The 21,518-nt window shown below is 39.7% G+C and overlaps 1 protein-coding gene and 1 long non-coding RNA gene across 8 annotated transcripts in view; both read right to left on the bottom strand.

The window, feature by feature from the left end:
- LOC108300515 overlaps positions 1 to 15,297 on the bottom strand; it is a 47,673-nt gene extending 32,376 nt beyond the window's left edge. Inside the window, exon 1 of the long non-coding RNA XR_001823467.2 lies at positions 15,063 to 15,297. This is a non-coding gene — a long non-coding RNA (uncharacterized LOC108300515). The remainder of the gene's footprint in view (positions 1 to 15,062) is intronic.
- The window catches only part of NCAM1 (neural cell adhesion molecule 1), a 311,329-nt gene that overhangs the window by 169,445 nt on the left and 120,366 nt on the right, over positions 1 to 21,518 (bottom strand). The gene's annotated exons all lie outside the window — the stretch shown is intronic.

The raw sequence follows: 21,518 nt of genomic DNA, 5'->3' as shown, positions 1-21,518 counted from the left end.
GTAGAATGGTGATCTACATTGTAATCAAAATTTGCTCGCATTTAAACTCTTCCGTTTCTTTTAATTTTTTTTAATCATTCAAAGTAAATAAGTAAATATTAAGCACCAAGTTGCAAAGAGGTACAGATTGTTGGGGAATCTATGAGAAGTCCAGTTGGCATATCAATATGCCTATGAGCCAGAAATCTCAGTGGTGGCTTCCAATCTGACAGTGGCTGGGATAAATGTCACCCCCATAGCCTCCATGCAAGCTAAAGGAATTGCAAGACTAATGCTTGGGCCAGAAAAGATACTGATTAAAGACACTCAACCTTCACCTCACTGTCTGCAGCAAATTTGATTTCAAGTTTCCTATGGATTGAAATGGTCAACTGCCTTTGTAGTAGTAATAGTTCAACCATGCTTCCAGTACACGTGCATAGTGTGTGGGAGCATCTGTGCACAGGTGTGCCCTCCTGTGGATTATAACCTCCATTTTTTTTTAATGTGAGACAATCCTTCTCACATTTACACCTTATATTTTATTTAAAAATCATTCTGAAAACTTAAATAGGGATGAAATAATAATCCTAAAGAACTTTTTTCACATGACTATGAAAAGCAATGATTATTCTCGACGTTATATACAAAAGTAGAGTTTATTACAATCTTCTGAACAAATAATGAATTTGCAGAATTAGCAAACAACCACATTTTCTTTCATTTTTAAAAATCAGGTATTAACCATACTTAGGGGAAAATAAAAACAAACATAGCAATATTCTTAATCAAATTTGTAGAAAAAACTAACAGAACATCATGTAAATAAGCTAACGTGTGCAAATGAAGAAATAACGTGTTTGAAAATCAACTTATATTGTAAAATAATACAAATCATTGGGGAAACACATCTTGGGGAACAGCAAGGTCAAATTTATTAAGTTATGTAACCCTCTGAGCTTTAGTTTCCCAATGGTGAAGATGATCACCAAGCCTGATAGTTTGGATTAAACGAGTTACTAAAGTGCCTAGCACGGTGTAAGCACTGCAGGTGTTAACTATTCTTACTTATTAAAAGTATTTCTAAAGTTTCAATCACATTTTCTTCTTAAGAATATTACATCTTTGATACATAAGGAGATAGCAGAAAATAAATGGTTCACTCAATGACCATAAATCAAATCAAAGAGGAGAAAACAGATAATCAAATAGTAAATGGGGGAAAAACAGGACAAAGTGTGACACCAGGATTTATAATTAAGGAGCGATGCACAATGCAACCATAATTTAGAACAGATCATAGAGGAGCAAAGTTAAATATGGAAAGAAATAGAGTATGAAAGTAACAAAGGAAAATAACCACGCTATTAAAAACAAGGTCACACGCTCAGAGGTGCTAACAACTAACGGGGGAATTGAAGCCATGACAGAATTTGCAGCCTCTTTTACATTTCGTTTAAAAGGCTTTAATAATTATTAAAATTTCCTGGCACTGCCACAACAGTGGAGACCATAGGAACTTTGAGGTGGTCACCAAAGAGTACACTGAAAGTAGGTGAGTACACCAAGGCAGAGTGACAGCAATCAAAATGAGGGACTTCCAGGTCACAGGCAAACTGGGGAAACTTCCTTAACTCTCCCAGGAAAGGGCAGGGCTACTCCTACATGTCCAACAAACAGGAAGGTATGTTTGTTGATTCCTAATTTGATAATAGCTCTTTATGCTAGATGGGTGACTCTACGCATTGCAGTTGAACTCAACAAATATTTATTCAATTTCTACCTCAGTACCATCTTATACAGGCATAATGTAAGCTGGATTCTCCAATTTTGAATACAATCAGGCTTCTTTTGAGGACAAGGAAAATTCAGCAGAACAGAAGGAAGTCCTTCTTTTGACACTTTCTCCTTTGCAACCTCAGAGTTGTGTAAAGAACCAGAATGGGTCATCTGGAGACATTCTGCAGAAGCCAGCACAGAGTGTCCACAGTGATACTGACAGGAGGCAGGGAAATACTGGGCAGAAGAGGGCAGTTCCCTGGCAAAAGCCCCACCCACAAGCCTAGGCCCATGGCCATAAATGAGAACGTCACATTCCTGTTTTCCTTCCTGAAAACCACCGTGGCCTGCCATGCCCCCCCAATCTTGTACCCAAACCTCAAACTCCACTGCAAAGGATCAGAGCGGTGTGGCAAAGAAGGAGAGAAGAGCAGAAGCACCTCAATGTCGAAGAGGCAGCTGGAGGATCGGAAAGGAGTTTTGCTGTCCCAAACTCCAGAGGAAGATAATCTCTCCACTCCATCCCCTTTCCAGCTCGCTATCCTGCTGAGAGCCACCTCCATCATTCTATAAAACCTCTGCATTCACTATTCTTCAGGTCCATGTGACCTAACTCTTCTTGGATGCCAGATAATGACCCAGGTACCAAGAGGGCAGGACATAAAAGGTTGTCACCCTGACCCTCTACTGAGCTGGTTAATACTTAGCCATTCACAGATGGCAACTGCTAAAAGAGGATTAATTGTACACACCCCTAAATGCTACCATTGGGCCAGAGTCCAAAAGCACTCACCCCAGCCCTGGCACCCACTTGCCTGTGTGCTTCCCCTTCCACAAGGGGTTTGAGCTTGGCAGCCAAGTAAGCAAGCCATACCCCTCTCGCAAGTTCTGCAAAGGGGACCAAGGAGCTTTCCTGTCTCAACAACCCCCAGGATGAGTTTAGAGATGAAAATAATAGGACAGGGCAGTGCTGGTGGCTTCTATCAAATACAATAGGCAAAATTTAGGGTGCCAGGCTCTGGTTGAAAAGAAGGTGGAATTTTTCCATGAACTTCAAACAGCCTTTGTGTCCTCTTAAAAATAAAAAGCCCTTGAAGCAAGCATCACAAAAGTAGCCTGGGGAACTAGTGCTCTTTCTCTTTGCTAAAGATGGTTTTGGGTGGTCATTTGATTTTGCTGTTGCTCATTTGTGCCAGCTCCTTTCGTGCTTCTGGCTTGTTTGTTGTTCGCGCACATTCCTCTGTTAGCTAGTTGAAGAGGTTATTATAAACAATGAGTTTATTCTAGCTACTGGTCCAGGAAAGCACATGGCAAACGTGACGGAACAACAGTTATGCAACCGTGGAGTGATAAACACAAAAAAAACCAAATACAAACATGGGTACCCTATCTACTTCCCAGCAGACAATATATTACAGTACTTAGCTCCCCTCCTATCTTCTCATTATGCTGTCTCTATTCTTTCTCTGCTTTCTGTAAGGTCTTATTTACCCCATCTCAATGTATAGTGCATGAGGCTACAGGACATAACAATTAAAATCATGGACCCCTCAACCAAACTACTTAGGTTTGCCTCTAATCTCCACCGCTAAATAAATGTGATCTTGGGAAAATGAACATCTCTGTGCCTCAGATTCCTTATCTGCAAAATGGAAGGAAAGTAATAGTGCCTACCTTCTAGGGTTGTTTTCAGGTTTAAATGAGTATTTATTTATTTATTGGTAATATGTTTAGTTTAATGCCCCACAGGACTTAGCACTGGCACTGGGAGATGGGTCAGAGAAGGGAAGAAGCTTCTATAATAGTTCTCGTAAACAATGATTCTGTTCATTGGTTTTAATTACCTCCAGGAACCTAAGGACCGTACAGTCTTAACTCCTATGCCGTCATCCTCCCATCCTTCTGATTCCCACGGTCATAGACCTGCCCAACCTATATTCTTGAAAGTTTCACGCACACTTCAGGCCCAACAAACTAGCTCAAATTGGAACACCCTGTGCTCCCCTCATCTCAGGACCTTTGCTCACTCCAATTCTTCACTTAATGGTCATTCTTCTAGTTTCAGATTTAATGTCTCCCCTCAAGGAGTCCTTATCTGACCGCCCTACTTAAAGGGGCCTCTTCCCCTGCCCCTGCCACAAAGCAAATAATCCCTTGTTATAGTTTCTTCATAGCTGCGATTACCATATCTGAGATTGCCTTTCTCACTTACAGTCTGCCTGCCCTATCCATGAGTTCCACATTCACGGATTCAACCAACCATGGATCAAATATATTTGAAAAAATAAAACAAATAATACAAATAAAAAGCAATACACTATAACAACTATTTCCAAAGCATTTATGTTGCCTTAAGTGTTATAAGTCATCTAAAGTTAATTAAAGTATACAGGAGGATGTGTGTAGGTTATATGCAAATACTGTGCCATTTTACATCAGGGACTTGAGCATTCGTGGATTTTGATATCTGATAAGGGATAATTCTAGAACCAACCTCCTCTATACTGAGGGACAACTGTGTTTGCTTACTTGTTAATTCCATGCTCCTCCTGTTAGAATTAAGTTCCATGAGACCAAACACCTGTGCCATTTATTGCCTTATCCTTGGAACTTAGACCACCACCTGGCAGTTAGTATCCTAAGTGGGCTCATGTCGAATACATTTGTTGAATATATTTCATGTCATGCATTGTATGACAATGCATGAATATTAGAAAATTTTTCTTTCATATATTTTGCTTAAGAAATATGCTTACCAATTATGTTTAAAATAAAAGGTCTTGTCCCTTGGTAGCATATACTTCAGCTATCTTAAATATTTAGTTATGATAAAAGCTCCATTGCCTCTGCAACAGGAGATAAATAAAGTTTTTCTATAGTTTTCTTTCTTGTACACTTAACACAAAGCCTTGCACAAATTCAACTTAAATACATCTTGATGATGATCATAGTATTCCCACTGTAATTTTAGGTATTTATGTCAAAATACATGTCCAATAATGGTAAGTAAATTTATTTTGACATAAATTCCTCTTGGCCTTTAAGGAGCCATTTAATTGCTTTCACTAACAATGATCTAAAATGTGTCCTAAAAACAGCTACTAACCTTAAGGACAAAGCGTTAAAAAGAAAACTCAAGTCATCCCTTACCAATTTCAACTGATCTATTTAACAGAGTTCCCAATGAAGCTGGCAGTCATCCTACAGATAACCAGATCATTCAGCTAACAGGAGGACATGGTTGTTGATTCCTAATTTGATGATAGCTCTTTATGCTAGATGGGTGACTCTACTCATTGCAGTTGAACTCAACAAACATTTACTCAATTTCTACCTCAGTACCATCTTTCAATTAAGTCTTGGAAAAAATATCATAAGTAAGATATAAAACCTATCCTTAAGTGAGTTAGCATTTGTGCAGGTGTCTGGCATACAGCAGATGCTCAGTAAAACTATGCTGAATCCCCTAAAGCAGAAGACAACCTTAGATAAAAGCCATAAGAAAGATTTACCAAGTGTCCCAAGGCCTGTAGCTTGAAGTAGTAGAATGGGCTTGGAATTTGGGATCAGAGTGAGCCAAGATGGAATCTCAACTCTGAGGCTTTAGCAAGCTTCTTAACATGTCAGATTCAATTTGTTCCCACATAAAATGGAGATAAGAAGACCTCCATCTTGCAAGACTTGCCATTAGGCCATGAGATAGGATACTTGCAAAGCATGGGCGTGGCACAGGGCAGGGGCTCAATGAATGGTAACCAGGGTCTGGCATGGAAGGGAGATTGCAGGGAGCAGTGCCTGCTGTGTAACAAACTTGTCAGAGGAGAGACAGCTGGAAGACACCCCACACAGGGGAAGCATTGTGAGCAGAACCTGGAAAAAAAATATTAGGATATATCTGGGGGATGGTGAGTCACTTTGTTAACTACATTAGGATGGCTGGGGCAACAAGACAGGAGAATGCAAAGTGAGATGTAGTCATGGGATGAGGGCTCTGAACCCCATGCTCAGGGGTTTGTCATCTGTGAGACCAGTTAAAAAGAGATCCACTGAGAGTCTGAAAAAGGGAGTAACACAGCAGGTGGAAATAACCAACAAAAGGTTACGAAATCCAGAAAAAGCATAGCGTTGGAAGGGACCTAAACAATGATCTTGTCCAACAGCCACATTTTTACAGATAAGGAAACCGATAAACACAGTGCTTAGAAAACATACTCAGGGTTCAATTTCCATTGAGACACATTCCCTGACCTCAGAGCTGGGCTGCACTTGGCATTTCAGACCCACTGTCCACATTCACCTGAACATAATACACACCCCTGTCTATACCTTTACCATACAAAACACATGAACATATTAACACATTAACATCTCTCACATTCACACTGACAATTCTCTCTCCTTTATTCTGCTTCTTAAAGGTGGCTCCTCCCTTTCCCAGCCTCCCTTGTCATTAAATTTTCTCTGTCTCCCATTCCCTACTTTCAACTGATAACACATTGTGTCAATTCCATTTCAGAAGGGTATCTCAAGTTCAACTCCACCACCCCTACTTGGTATCCCACTGCTGGAGACCCAGCTCAGCCTGGAGTTGTTTGGTAAGTGCCTACCTCTCTCCCAGCTGATAGATATTCCAAGTCAGGCCATCCTTTGCTCTATGACTCCATTGCACTTCCTGAAGTCAGACCTGGCCTTGCCAAGTCTTGCTTATAAACCTCCTTCAGAACCTGACAGATCTGTGTCTGAATTCCTGTGGGCCTAAAAGCAATAATTATAATAAAAACACTAAATGTTTACCCTGTCTTAGACATTCCATTTATATCATTTTATTTAATCCTTGCAAAAGATTTTTTAAAACTGCTATTATTATCCATGCTATAGACACAGAAACAGAGTTACCAGCAGATGACAGGACTTTGCTCAAGGTCACACAGTCAGTAGGAGGCAAAGCACGAGCTGTGAACCCAGAATGTCTGGGGCTAAAGGGCAAGGCTAATCCAATTGGCTCCCAACTTAAATTTAGTCTCCTTAAGACCCAGTTTCTTCATCTGTAAAATGGGATTAATAAAATCTGCCTTGTAAGATTGTTGTAAGGATAAAATGAAATGAGAACTCAGAAAATGTCAGCTATTGCTATTAATTGGATTGTTTCCAGTTTCTGGAGAAGGGATTTGGCGAGTCTTAGCTCAGTGTGGTTCCCCCATGGCTACCCTAGTATGCTTCAGGACCCCTGGGAGGAGCCGGTGCCTTTTCACAGAGTTGGACTGAATATGGGCTGCCTGTATTAAAAGAACCACGTCCAAGCAATTGCGGACTGTGTAGCTATTCAATTGCTCAGCACTGATTAACCACTGATTGACCACCGTGCTGAAAACTGGGTAAACTGATCTTAGATGCTCAGTCTATGAGTTAGGTAAACACGCACATACACACACACAAATTCTATTACAGTAGGGCCAGTGCTATATCAGCGGACAGTGCAAAGCTGAGAATGTCATCATAGCTTTCTTTGGGAAGGAATTGAAGACATGGCACAAATCCCTCATGAGCACTTAGCTAATTTTAATTTATGATGGATCAGCTATACTGTTGCTCTTCAATCACATTCTCTTTACAAAATTGTTCAGTTTTAATAAAAACTCCAAGAAACATCAAGGTTTAGTTTCTTTCAGTGCTCAAGGTTATCAGGAAATCTTAACTGCAAGAACTTGAAGGTCTCATTTTCTGTAAGCAGTCTAGCAGCTTGAAGAATAGAAACTTAAAATAATTAATCATTCAAAACCCAATACTATTTTCCCTATTTATAAAAGCTCTCATATAAAAATACACCTATGGATGTTTGCATATGAAGTAAATATGATTTAATATTAAAGATTTCCCTTTTGACATTTCTCATTCTTGTCAATGTGACTTAGAAAAGACTTAGGCCACAACTAACAGAGTTGTTTGACAGTCAACAAAAACAAAAGTCTGTTCTCCCTTAATTCCAATTCAGGTGGCCCAGATGCCCATGCTGACCTACCTGCTGCTAGCTCATTCATGGACTGGTAGAGCCTTGGCCTGAAAAAACAGACCCCAGACAGGGGGCAGTTAACAAGAGTTTGGGGCCACAGCAGCAAATCACAGGCCCTAAGCGCTTGTGAAACATGGGATGCCACGCAAACATGGGCCTCAAAATGCCTTTTGCCAGAGGAGGAATGAGAAACGCAGGAATGGGGGTGGCAGAGCAATGGAAAAGCCTTAAGATTTCACAAGCACAGCATATGAAAAACCTCTCTGCTCTGTGACAACGAGGAAGACTGAGGCAATAATGTAGTTCAAGCTCTGAAGGTTAACTGGCCAGCTATGTGAAGGTGTACAAAGCACCCCAAAGCTGACTATACAAAAATATAAAACCCATCGTCTCTACGATGATTTTGACAGATCAGCCTGACATCTATCATCTATCTTTGATCAAAACAGTGCCGAACAATAGAATGTTTTGCCCCACTCTGATGTCCAAATCAATCCAACTTTTTTTTTTCTTGGATTCTGAACTTGTTTAAGTTACTTCTTTGGTGCACCACTAGCTACTGGCCAAATGGTCAAAAGATGTCGGATTGGTCCTTCCCCCAAGTCATTGCTCTTCATTTTTGTAGCTGCTGTTTTAACTGTCTAAAGGGGACCCACTGTTTCCCTCTGTGTTTGAAGCAGCATGATACCACTTATCTGCTATTGATTGTTTTATCTATTCTTAAAGCCGCAGGTGGAACAGCCACTAAAGCAGCTTGCAGGTGTGTTTGTGTGGGGGGTGGGGGTTGAAGGCGAGCTCCTGCAGAGAAGCACAGCACACTGCAGCTTCCAACTGTTCTGGAAGACCACAGAGCGAAGGCAGAACATCAGGAGAATGTAATGACTTCATGGCCCACAGGGGTGGGAGGCCATTCCTGAGTGCTTCCACCATTCTGCAGAGGGTCTTGACTATTGTTATTTGCTCCAGTCCATCTGCTTACTTGCTTTTAAGTAAAAGAATGGGAAACAATCCCTCCAGTCAGAAATGGAATGACTTCCGTGTACCTGATTGTGTTTGGTAGATACTGAGTATGCCTCACTTCCACTAAAGTCTGCTCCTAATGTTCCTACCTAGAGAAAAGAGATGGGGCGTTTGTAAACTTTCAAAGGGAAGCCTTCCAAAGGCTTAAGAATAAAGAACCTCTATCCAGCTGTGCTTCATAAGACCATAAACCTTAAAGGGGTTGTGGAACCTTCACAACACAGCTGAATGAGAGTCATGGGGTGGGAGGAAGGAGGAAGACCAGGATGCGAACTACGTTTGAGAATGAAATGAAAAAAAAAGTCTCCCATTCCAATTGGTGCAATGCAACAGTAAAGCTTCTCTGAACTCCTACTTGAGTGTTTTCCTCTGAAACAAACTTTCCTTGAGTGGGCCTTCTCTATACTAAACCAGATGCCAGAGTGAAAAGCCATGTAGAATGTGTGACCTATTTTCCACCAAATGTCCTGCTCCATGCTGGCTGCTTGACCTTATGGCCTCCATCTGGGAGCTAGAGTTCTCCTAGAGGAACCCCAAAACGTGATGATCCCCATGTTATGAATGCAATAGGAAACTGCATTCTTGGATACTCCCAAAATATAGCTGAAGCAGATCAGGTAATTTCCAATGCTTTGTGTTTGTTCTTCATTTATATTGTCACTCACTAAGAAGCCAGGCTCCAAAGATTCAAGAAGAATTCATGAGAAAGAAATATTCAATGAACAAAATTCTATCTGCATAATTGTTTTCTGCAAGTTAGGCCTACCATTATTTGCTTTTAGCATTTAGTATTTTCACATTCAGCATTTAACGCTAGGATTTTGGTGGGTGCCTACTTTGAGAGCCACTGCTGTGAAGGAGCAATTGTGGGACAGTGCCAGTTCCTGATGCTAAACATAGAGGGCATTCTTTAGTGACAGCTGTAAGAGATGCTATATAATCTCACTCCTTTCTTCTACAAGTAAGCATAATTACCTATTTGCCTAAGATAAAAAGCAGTTTTCCACCTAGTCCATACAATCTTGATTCTGTAGCCCTCAACTAATAAGCAAGCAGGATGGAAAAAAGATGATCAGATTCCATTCACCTTCCAAGGTCATTAACGTCTTAAGAATTTAAAGACCAATAACACTTTCATGTAATGCAATTTTATCAAGAACTGGCTCAATTCTGTTGGGATTTGAATCCAGATTCTACTGCTTGGTAGCTGTGTAACTGAGGCAGATAGTTTAACCAACCCGTGACTCAGTCTCCTCAGCTGTAAAATAAAATTATCATAATTTAAAAAACCTGCCTCCAGAGTTGTTGCAATGATTCAATCACTGGCAAAGCACCGGGAACTATTAGTTTATGGTAGCTACTCATCTTTCATTTGAGAGGCAGCATAGCATTGTGGTTAAAGACTTGCTGGATTTAAAACACAAGTCCTTCATTTATTTGTGAAATCTCAGGAAATATCCTTTCTCTACGCCTCAATTTGCTTGTATGTAAACTATAGAAAATACCAGACCCTACTTCACAGGCACTTTATGAAGTTTAAATGAATTAAATTTAGAACACTGTCTAACAGAGAGTAAGTGCTTAATAAAAGCTAGCTATTCTTGTCCACAGTAAGCTAAAAGCTGTAGCTCTAGAAGTTGCTGTAAAGACAATATGAGAATTGTGAGTTAGTTTCCACCGAGAGGAAGGCAGTCCCTGAAAACTGGTAGGCATGGGTGGGAATAAATCTTGCCACCTCTCTATCAATGTTTCTTAAATCAGAACTCGAGTAGAACTCAATCTTTAGTCAAGGAAGAATTGGTGGAGGACACCAAAGGACAGACGTGGCTGTATTTGTTCTTTTGGCCTCTGTTTCTTTCTCTTCTAATCTTACTCTCTGGTGTAGTAGAAAGAAGGGGGTTTTGCAACCAGAGAACCTACATTTGAATTCTCATCCCACCTTTGTGACCCTAGGCAAGTCACCTAATTTTTTTCCAATCTTAGTTTAGCTATCCATGAAATGAGGCCATAAACCCCACTTTCCAGGCCCCAGGCACGGAATGAGATACTGTATGTGAGTTTTAAGAACCAGCGGCACTAACTCTTCAGGTGATTTTGCTTCCTTTATGAGTCATGCCTTATTTACTGTCCTTAGCACCAGCCCTGGACACAATTTTCTTGTTAAGTAATTTTTCTCCCTTCATCTATTATACAGCTCTGGCCTCTAACCTACTTTCTACATCTTAACATTTTGATCCTAGCCTCCTTACCCTCTCATGCATGTCTAATTTCCAGTTATTATAAGCTGCTATTCCCAAGAATGTAACTATAGCAATGAGCTATATCTGGCACTGGAACCCTGAGTGGCCTGGAAAAAGCAAGCGCCCGATAAAACATCTGCAGCATACCATCCTGAGATAACCGGTTGAGCCAAAGATATCCCTGGCAGAAAGCAACAGAAACAGGGGAGCAGGGAGACACTGAGCTGGGAGGCAGCAGGGTATGATAAAAATATTTTAGGGTAAACAGATTTCTCTCTTAACAGATGCTTGATCTAAGGCAAGTTACTTAACCTTTTTGAGAAGCAGTTGGCTAGTATCTTAAAATAGATTTATTTTACAAAGTGTGTGTGGCAGGGGAGAGATGCCATGATATGGATTGGATCTTCTAGGAAATCAAACTTGTGACAACTGCCCACTCGCTGGCTCATCCCACACATACTCCAAGTCACTATTATTCTGTTCTATGCTTTCTTTTCTCCGGCTATTACCACTTTCTAACATACTATAGCATTTGCTCATTTATTATGTTTACTGTCTATTGTTCAAATCTTCTACTAGAATGTGAGCTCGAGAATGAATCTTTCCCATTCCCTTTGCTGCCGTATCCCAAGTGCCTAACACAATAGCTGACTCAGAGTAGGTGCTAGTGAGCATTTGCTGAATGAACCAGTGACAGTCCTCGTGAAATATAAATCAAACTACTCCTAGAAATGCTACTTTTTGGTAGTCATGTTTTGGGGTGATTTAAGTTTCTACAAAGGTTCTCATCTTTTTCCAATTTTAATTCAAAGCAATTTTAACTCTCCCTTTCCTCTTTTCCGTCTAGCAACTTGGGCTATTAGGTTTAGGCTTAATGTAATTCACAAGTCAGACATGCAGACTTGACTTTTCCCAAATGCTTTTTCAGCCAATGTGGTGATGTGATGTCACTGTGTACACTAGGCCTTGCATCATCTAAGGAGGAAAATATCATTATTTCCTTGGTCTTAATTTTGCATATATTCCCTACAAGTTCAAGAGTTCACTACAATTATGTCACAGAAAGTGAAATAATGGGCTATGTAGTTCTAAATCTTCTTTTCCACAAACTATGCTGTCCTGCTTTATTGTTCAGTGATGCAAAACTTCTCCTTTACAGAAGATGTATTGGTCTTGATCCCATTAATATGGGTCAGTAATACTCTAAGTAGTAATTCATGCAAGACAAAGTCATCATGAATGTTAACTGAAACATACAACCAACAACGGGTTTTTCGCGTCAGAGCCTTCGAACTTATCAGCTAGTAGTCCCTAGCACAATGTAATTTTAATCAGGTCAGAGAGGACAGTTAAAAATTATTTTCTCATAATTACTAGGTGCGATTATGAAACAAGAAGAATTGGAAATACCACAATCTGTGAATAGCTGGGAAAGCTCCAATTACTGAATGCACAAAAAATACTACAAATTTTGAGGATACTCTTTTCACTCTGCATAATATTGAGTGTACTGAAAATTTCATTCTCCTATAATAATAACAAAATCTTTTAGATAAGAACCTTTCTAGTTACTTTTGGGAAGAAAAGGGAATCTGAATCCTTGAATGGACTTTTTTGGTTCACTTCATCAAAACAACAAGCATTATAATCTTTCTTTGGAAAAATACACTTTCTCCGTGTTACGAATAGCATTATTATGTATCTTCATCTTCCCCCTTTCCAAAATGCCTCCCCGGTTGCTTTTTTTGTAAAACATTCTGTTCTTTTTCTCCAACACATAGCTATCTTAACTTTTCCAAACTTTTGCAACACATTTATTCTGTATCCTGCTGAATTATCTACCACCCTAAAGTCAGGAAAAAGAAAATTCTAAGCATAGTCAGGCACAGTGCTATGTGCCTGTAGTTTCAGCTACTTGGGAGGCGGATGTGGGTGGATCCCTTGAGCTCAGGAGTTTGAGTCCAGCTTGGGCAATATAACAAGACCCCAGTGTAGAAAAGAAAATTCTAAGCATAACATGCTGTCTTGGACCATGGTTGTTCAATTTAGTAAATGCAAACCTAATTAATAGCTTTTGTGCTCTGGTTTTAAATTTGAAAATCTAAATCCACTTTATTTGCTTAAAGTTTGAAGGGAAAGATCTGACGCTACTTTATTTATTTTATCTTATTTAGATGGAGTCTCACTCTGTTACCCAGGCTGGAGTATAGTGGTGCGGTCTCGGCTCACTGCAACCTCCGCCTCCTGGGTTCATGTGATTCTCCTGTCTCAACCTCCTGAACAGCTAGCACTACAGGCGTGGGCCACCATGCCTGGCTAATTTTTGTATTTTTAGTAGAGCTGTGGGTTCACCATGTTGGCCAGGCTGGTCTTGAACTCCTGATCTTGTGATCAGCTCCCAAAGTACTAGGATTATAGTTGTGAGCCACCCAGCCGCCTTATAATTTTTAAGTCAGATGTAGAGTTTAATGAAATGCATAGATCTGGTACATTTAGACTTCTAAACTGCTTTGCTAATTTTACATTTTTAGTGCACACTGTTCTCAATTATAGCCATCTTAGCCCAAATCAAAAAATAAATAATATTCTTCAACACCTCCATTAAACTCCAGCAAAACAAGTCAATAAAGATATAATCTACTTATGAAGAATGGTGTTATTAAGAGCTAAATTTTGAAAAGTAACTCATTAATATATAGAGATGCCAATGATACATTTAAAAGCAACCTAGAGAAAAAGGAGAGAGAGAAATATAATACTATGACACATTTCCTATATATACCTATTCTATTCACACAGATTCACAAGATTTCACAAGAAATTCACAAGATTTCAACCTACTTAGCATTTATGTTTAAAGTTTGTGGTATTTCTCTCGTCTATTTATTCATTTCTGATGAAGCAACTTCGAAATCAAATAAACTCAAGACTAACGTTAAATTTTGATTCTTCAGCATATGGTATCCCTCCAGAAACACATTTTTGTTAAAATAATGAATCTCAACATTAGAATGTATGTAGCCTATAAAAGCCATCTTTTGTTACTCGGATCATAGCACTGCCCAAATAAGAACATCAGAAGATGGGCTTATAAAGTTTAGCTTTGCAAACTGCACACGAATTTGGTAGCTAGGTACTAATCCTTCACCCAATGACCAGGGAGCTCTCTAAGCCATATCAAATGGTTGGGCCGGGGGGAAGCATGGTCAGTTAGTTTGGACTGATCAAGCTAATCCTACCATGTGGTTTCGGATTCCACTCAGAATAAAGTGTACTGGGTAAATGATTGTTTCTCACAATGGCTGCAACAGAAGGGTCATTGGAGTGTCTTCCAAGGATAGGAAAAGTCTATTGATTAGCTCTCATTAGCTGGAATTTTTATCCTGTAATCCACTTACCATTGGCTGAGGAATATATACAATTCCTTTGTGAATTGCTAATTTTACTATGATTTGAAGTTAAAGACAAGATTTCAATCTACTTAGTGTTTATGTTTAAAACTTGTCGTATTTCTCTCGTATATTTATTAATTTCTGATGAAGCAAGTTCAAAATCAAATAAACTCAAGACTAATATTAAACTTTGACTCTTCAGCATATGATATCCCCCAAAACCATTCATTTTGTTAAAATAATGGATCTCAACATTCGAATGAAGCTACCACTTGTTAAGATGGTTAATGTTATCTTTTCTTTCCAAATGCTTTGGAAGGCAATCACTATGACACCTGAAAAGCACACTGCACTGGACTGAAATGCTACCTTGCCAGCTACAGTCATGCAGAATACCTTGTGATTTTAGCAGCTAATGATGGGCCATGTCTTCTGACCTCTATAATGCCACAAGTCAAATGAAAGTAGAGACTGAGCTCCCTATAGCAGGAGTAAATCTGCTTTCTGCAAAAAGGCCAAAAGAGCAATGCACAGACATTTTCATGCAAATTTATTTTCTGATAATAATAGAGAAAACTATGCTATGAAGTCCCCCTAAGTAACCAAGATGAACAAATTGAGTTATTCATGCCTCATACTCACCCTCTATCCGAGGCTGTCAAGTTCAACAGCTCCTATCAATAGGAAGTTTGACACCCTTAAGTTAGCTGCATGCCATCAGGAAGGGCTTTCCTGGGGTCACTAAGCTGCACACAACTTCAGAAAGGAACAGACAAAATGGGACTGAATGGCAAACTGCTGAAGATCTGTAGCAACTATGAACTGAAAAGCTAGAGAATTATAATCATAAAAGTTCACTTTGAACAAAAAAGCAAAACAAACAAACAAAAATCAAAGTTAGCTAAGGTCATCTGTGGATTGCACTTTAGGCTCTTTTGCCTTTTAGTCCTTCCATTGTTAGTCCACAACATGAATGCTATAAGCACAGTGAGGTGAGACAGGGAAACAGGAGATACATGCATGACCTGCCCCAGCTGTTATTGCAAAGAAATACAAAGAAAAGTTCTCCGGCCTGTGAAAAATGATTCTCTCTGATTCTTGTATGCATTATGAACTACACATTTAGTTGATCTGTTTGCAAATAAAAACCACTTCAAGAAAGAATGACTAGAATACAACTATATGCTTTCTCTCTGGTTGAAATTTGCATTTGTCTAAGCCTTAGAAAAATTGAATCTAAAGTCTTAGTCAAAAAATATGTCTGTAGGCTTGAACTAATCTGCAAGGTTGCCATGCTGTAATTATTAACCCACCTTGCATTGTTACAAAAAGGATTTAAGTACAGTCAACTTATCCGTACTCATGAAAACTGAGGAGACGTTATTCAGGTAATGAAAAATAAAACCTCCTGTTATTTTTCTAATCTTGAACTGAGATTATGGTTTATATTCTGAGAATTTTTAACGCTGCAAGTATTTTATTTTTAAGTCACCAAATAAAGACGGCCAGAAGCTGGAAATTTGTCTAACTTTCCTAATCCGCTCCTCTGTTCACGCCTCTTCCCAACTTACCGAGTTAGGAATAGCCTTTTTCACCTTAAATTAATGCAAAGTAACACAGTGAACTGAAACGTGTGGATAACACTTTTGGATGTGAAAGAGATAAATAAGAGACCGTGAAACACCTCAGGAATGAATGAACTTTTAACATCTACCCTCTTCCTTAAGAACATTTACAAGAACTTCGAGGCAAGACACATCCCTGAGCATCTGAATTGCAGAGTTCCTTTCAAATAGAAATAGTTGTTTAATCTTCAGTATCAGATTGCTCTGCCCTTCCCAACATACATCCACTGATCAAGGGAAAAATGTATTTAAGAAGACAAATCAGTTGTAAACTTAGTAAATGTTACCCGAAGATTGGCAGGAAGTCTGAAGTGTCTTTTAGAGAATTCACCAAAAAAACAAAAAAACAAAATACAAAAAAAAAAAAAAAGTTCACCAAAAATGTTCTCTATTTTGTCAGTTCTGGAAAACCAAAATTCCATTTATGGGATCTGTTAGACTGCCTGTGGCCAGGAACCCTGCACTGCCTGCAACTTCGTGTTCACAGCTATGTCACAGAAGGCAAGAACCTCTCTCAATTTGCCTTCCAAGGCTCAGCCTCTTGAAACTCTCACCACCAATGGAATAGATTTTCTCACTGACAGCTGAGCATCAGTGCTACATGAGGTTCATTGTATAGAATCTGGGTGTTAGAAGCAAATTGGTCTGAAGTCATCTATTATCATCTATCAGGGTATGCCATTACAGCTATTATTGATGTGTAATGTAGCTTATAGAAGCTGGATAAAGTTTGCCATGTTGTAGGGGAATAACTTGCCCTGCTTTTATAAGGCAGGTAATTAGGGAAGTTAGCATAGCCTCAGATGAGCTATTATCTATTTATAGAATATATGTGAACTGAGTGAAATAAATGTATTCCAGATCTACTCAGAAACCCAAAAGGTATCCATTCATCGAATGTCTACTAAGAACAGTAAAGCACTATGCCAGCTGCTGCAGGATGACAAAGAGTGAGCCAAGATCCCTTCCTTGAGGGTCCTCATAACCAAGCAGCAGAGCAGCAGATAAAACAAGTAAACATATAAGCCAACACATAAGCCTATGATCAATGTTAGAAGACAGCTGCATAGTGCCCTGGGAGTTCAGGAGGAGAAACTGTATCCTGCCAGGTCAAGGGAAGAGGTTTAGGAGAGGCTTAACCCAAATTCTCCAATCGCCTAGTTAAACACAGCAATCATAAAAAAAAAATGAGAAAAGTTTAAGAATAAGTGTGAAGACAAATGCCCATCAATGATAGACTGGACAAAGAAAACATGGCACATATACACCATGGAATACTATGCAGCCATAAAAAACGAGTTCGTGTCTTTTGTAGAGACACCGATGAATCTAGAAACCATCATTCTCAGCAAACTAACACAAGAACAGAAAACCAAACACCGCATGTTTTTACTCATAGGCGGGTGATGAACAATGAGAACATGTGGGCACAGGGAAGGGAACAACACTTACTAGGCTAGGTGGGAGAGTGGCAGGGAGGGGAGGGAAAGGACAGTGGGGAGGATGGGGAGGTATAACACTGGGAGAAATGCGTGATGTAGGCGACGGGAGTCGGGGGAGATGGACACAGCGAACCACCAGGGCATGTAGGTACCTATGCAACAATCCTGCAGGATGCAGGATGTGCACATGTACCACAGAGCCCAAAGTACAATAAAAAACAAAAAAGAATAAGTATGAAGAACAATCATGTTGTCTACATCCATCACTTTCAAGATGACTGTATTAGGCAGTCGCACAATGGAGCTAATACAAATGCTAATTGCAGAGCTGGAGGCAGGGTAAAGGAAGGCACAGTGGTCAACCATGTCTCATCTGATCAAGGCTCATAACAAATGCTATCTAGTCAGAACTCCCTGGTCATTGTGGGATTAGTACTAAAACAATAATGGCTCTCAGTTAACAGAAGATTGCAGAACTGCCATGGATTTCACCTGGCACAGCTCCATTTGCAGGCAGACCAACATCTGTACAGTCAAGACAAATCTTTGTCAATTTACATTTTTAACACCCTTTATGGGTGGAAATGCTATAGTTTCTCTTTGTAATAATCATAAAAAGTGAATTATGCTGATACTCAGAAATCCTGTCCAGGGTTTAACAGGATTCTCAATACAGTTATAATCATATGGCATGCACAGAGGAACACCTATTTGGTCCAAGTTACTGTACAGACACTATCGGGGGTCCAGGGTGACTTGGTCAGTGAGACTGTCATCAATAACAACAGTATGTTTATTGAGTGCTTACTATGTGTCAGCAACTGTTTCAACTGATTTGTATGGATTAATTCATTTTACTCTCACAAGGACACTACTGGGTAGTTAACACTTTTTCTATCTTCAGTTACAGAGGACTAAGCTGCATGGGCAGAAGTTAGACGGCTGGTATGTAGGAGGGCAGCCTGGCTCTACAGCCCATGCCCTCAGCCACAAAGCTAAGCTGTCTCCAAAAGCATCAGAGTAACCACACAGACCTCAGGACAATCTTGTCACCAGGTGTGCAGCAGAGGAGCACTGAATCAGGAGGCAAAGGGCCTTGCTCTCTAATACTGTGTTTCACGGTACATAAGAACCCATCCACTGTAAGATGCACCATTATTATTTTTATACCCCGAAGAAAGGTGAAAGACTGCCAATCAAACTATGACACTGAAGTCAAAAGCCATCAATGATAAGACAATTCTGACCTCAGTTCAGCTGTCAGGGAGAAATGTGCATCTTGGAATCCATTAAATATGATTTCACTCTTAATTACATTGAACAAGTCATTTAACCTGGAGCCCAGTTTCTATATCTATAAAATAGGGGGCTGAATATGGTGATTACTAAGATCCCTTCCAGTCTGACAACGTTAGATAGATAGAACAGGGGTGAGGAGAATGAAGTGACTAGGGCTCAAAATTTAACGAGGCACTCACTCTCAGGGTGGTGCAAATAGAGGACGGGCCCTGAGAGTGGGCGCCTCCTTAGCCTGTATCCTAGCAACCTTAATTGCCTCATTAGTAGGGGCCTTGATAATGAATGCAATGTGAGGTTGAGACAGTTTGTCTTTGGGGTTTTCCTACCAAGATCTTTTCACGATAACCTGTTCGCACTTCAGAGCAACTTTTTCCAACTACTTTCGCATTTCCTAGCAAGATGTATTTCTCTCACTTGCAGCATTTCTTTCATTTCTCTTCCCTCCCCAGCTTCTTCTCATTTCTCTTAAAATGCCAAATTCCTAGTTAGTTCAGCTAGCTCTTCACTCTTTTGCTGAGACCAAGGACAAATGTCTGCTCTGGGCTGGTGATTTTGCTGTATCTCAGTTAAAAACTACACACTGTCTCATGGGAAATCCATTGCTGTGCTCAAGGATGAAGCCCTTGATACTCAGAAAGTGGTCCTTGGGCCACCAGCACTGCATTGGCTCAGAATAGTTTAGAACTGCTGAATCTCAGGCTCTGCTCTGGACTTGCAGAATTAGAATTTTAACAAGATTCTTGGGGGGCCGAAAAGCACAGTAAATTTGAGAAGCACAGGACTGGGCAAAATCATCCCAAACATACTGAAAAGCAACTCCAGTGACAGTAGCGACTACTTATTGGCACCTAATACCTGTCAACTGCTTTCCACTGGGCATCTCCATTACATGCAACCATATAGAGAAATAAATACTAATTCATTTCAGTTCAATGGCCCCAGTAGAAATGGCACACCAGTCACTTCAGCCCAATGAGACGTTTTTACACCTTTTTCCTGCAAATAGTGTCATACTCACCTCCCATCTAATGATCAAGCCCTGGTGGGAGGCAGAACAGTTAAAAAGACTAAAGACGGGAACGTACAGCCTGATACTGTGTTTCTGTGGGCCAGTTACTAAATTTTTGAAATTGAGTCTCTTCATCACAATAGGAGATGACAGTGTATGTTATAAGGATGAAATTATATAAGGGACATAAAGTGTTCAGTAGTGTATGGCATGCAGGAAAAGCTCAACAAATATAGCACACTCTACCACATGGCCAGGAGCAGATTACTTGTTAAACTAAACAAGCACAAATCACTGGTCTAACAATTTGCCCTACATGTCAATTTCCTCAAGAAAAAGAAAAACAAAACATTCACAGTGTTTTGGGAGCTCCTAGGTGATAACAGGCAAAGATATGGCTGCCTCTTTGAAAAAACTCTCTTCCCAGTGAAGCTATCTGATACAACTTTAATTGTGATTTAAAAATCAAGCAGCAAACAGTGCCCTCCTCCTAGAACTATAGACCTGCATAATCTAATGATGCAAGAGGCACCTTGCTCATTTATTCAACTCCAGGGACATGGAGGGTTGCTTTTGACAGAGTTGTTAAGCAAATAAGGATACTCATGGCTGCTGAATAAATTAAGCTCTTCTTATTTAACATTGCCGAGTCAGGTCTGAGTGACTGACAAGATCCGGCATTGTCCTGCGTTCAGTGGTAGATGTATCAAGCACGCTCAGTGTCCAGACCCTTCTTGCCTTTGTTGCTTTTATAAAAGGTTTCATTGAATGGCTTATTAAAACTGCTGTATATAAAACTACTCCTTTGAAAGATTTCCCTGGCTTGCCTCCAGCTCAATTAGCAGACTACTTCCAGCTGATGAAATGTAACAGTCAATATCAGATTATAGTTAGCAACTATTCACAAGAGTAATCAAATTAGATTTTGGTATCTATGGTGATACAACAAAAATTTCCACTAAGCCCTGTGGTTTTACAATAAGACTACCACAGCGTTATATTAAATTATTGCTCAAAACATTTTCTCAAAATTTAATCTGCATCTCAGGAGATACACATACAAGTCTATGGGCAAATAAACAAATGTGTAATCACAGCTTTTCCAATTTAAATACCAACTAGTAGCCTTAAGAGTGTGTGGGAACAATCTGAATGGCTTTTGGTCTGTTTTCTCTTCCAACAGCTTTTTCTCAGTTATCAATTATAACTGACCATTGTTGAGCTGAAGTACCGACTGACCTTTCAATAAAATGTACCAAGCTTATATCATCAAGATTGGACGAAGAACGATAATAGAAGAAAAGAGGCGATCACAGCTTCTGACATGCTTATAATAGAAACAGGACATTAAACATACACATTAAAAGACAATGTTAATACCGCAGATTTCAATTCATGTGCACGTAGTGTAAAGAGAATGTGTATCTATTTGTATACGGCATACAAATTTTGTGCAAATTGAGTATAACTGCAAATAGGCAAATAGTAAAGGCATTACTGGATTTAGTTCCTTAACAAAAATAATCCAGATGAAATTTTCTTTAAAAGAAAAAAAATGGCTGGGCTCAGTGGCTCACATCTGTAATCCCAGCACTTTGGGAGGCTGAGGTGGGCGGATCACTTAGGGTTAGGAGTTCGAGACAAGCCTAGCCAGCATGGCGAAACCCTGTCTCTACTAAAAATACAAAAATTAGCCAGGCATGATGGTGAGTGCCTGTAATCC

This window comes from Cebus imitator, unplaced genomic scaffold (assembly GCF_001604975.1).
Source record: "Cebus imitator isolate Cc_AM_T3 unplaced genomic scaffold, Cebus_imitator-1.0 Scaffold28, whole genome shotgun sequence".
In the NCBI taxonomy this organism is placed as follows: domain Eukaryota; kingdom Metazoa; phylum Chordata; class Mammalia; order Primates; family Cebidae; genus Cebus; species Cebus imitator.
Note: the sequence above shows the minus strand (reverse complement) of the source record. Positions and strands in the feature narration are given on the sequence as shown.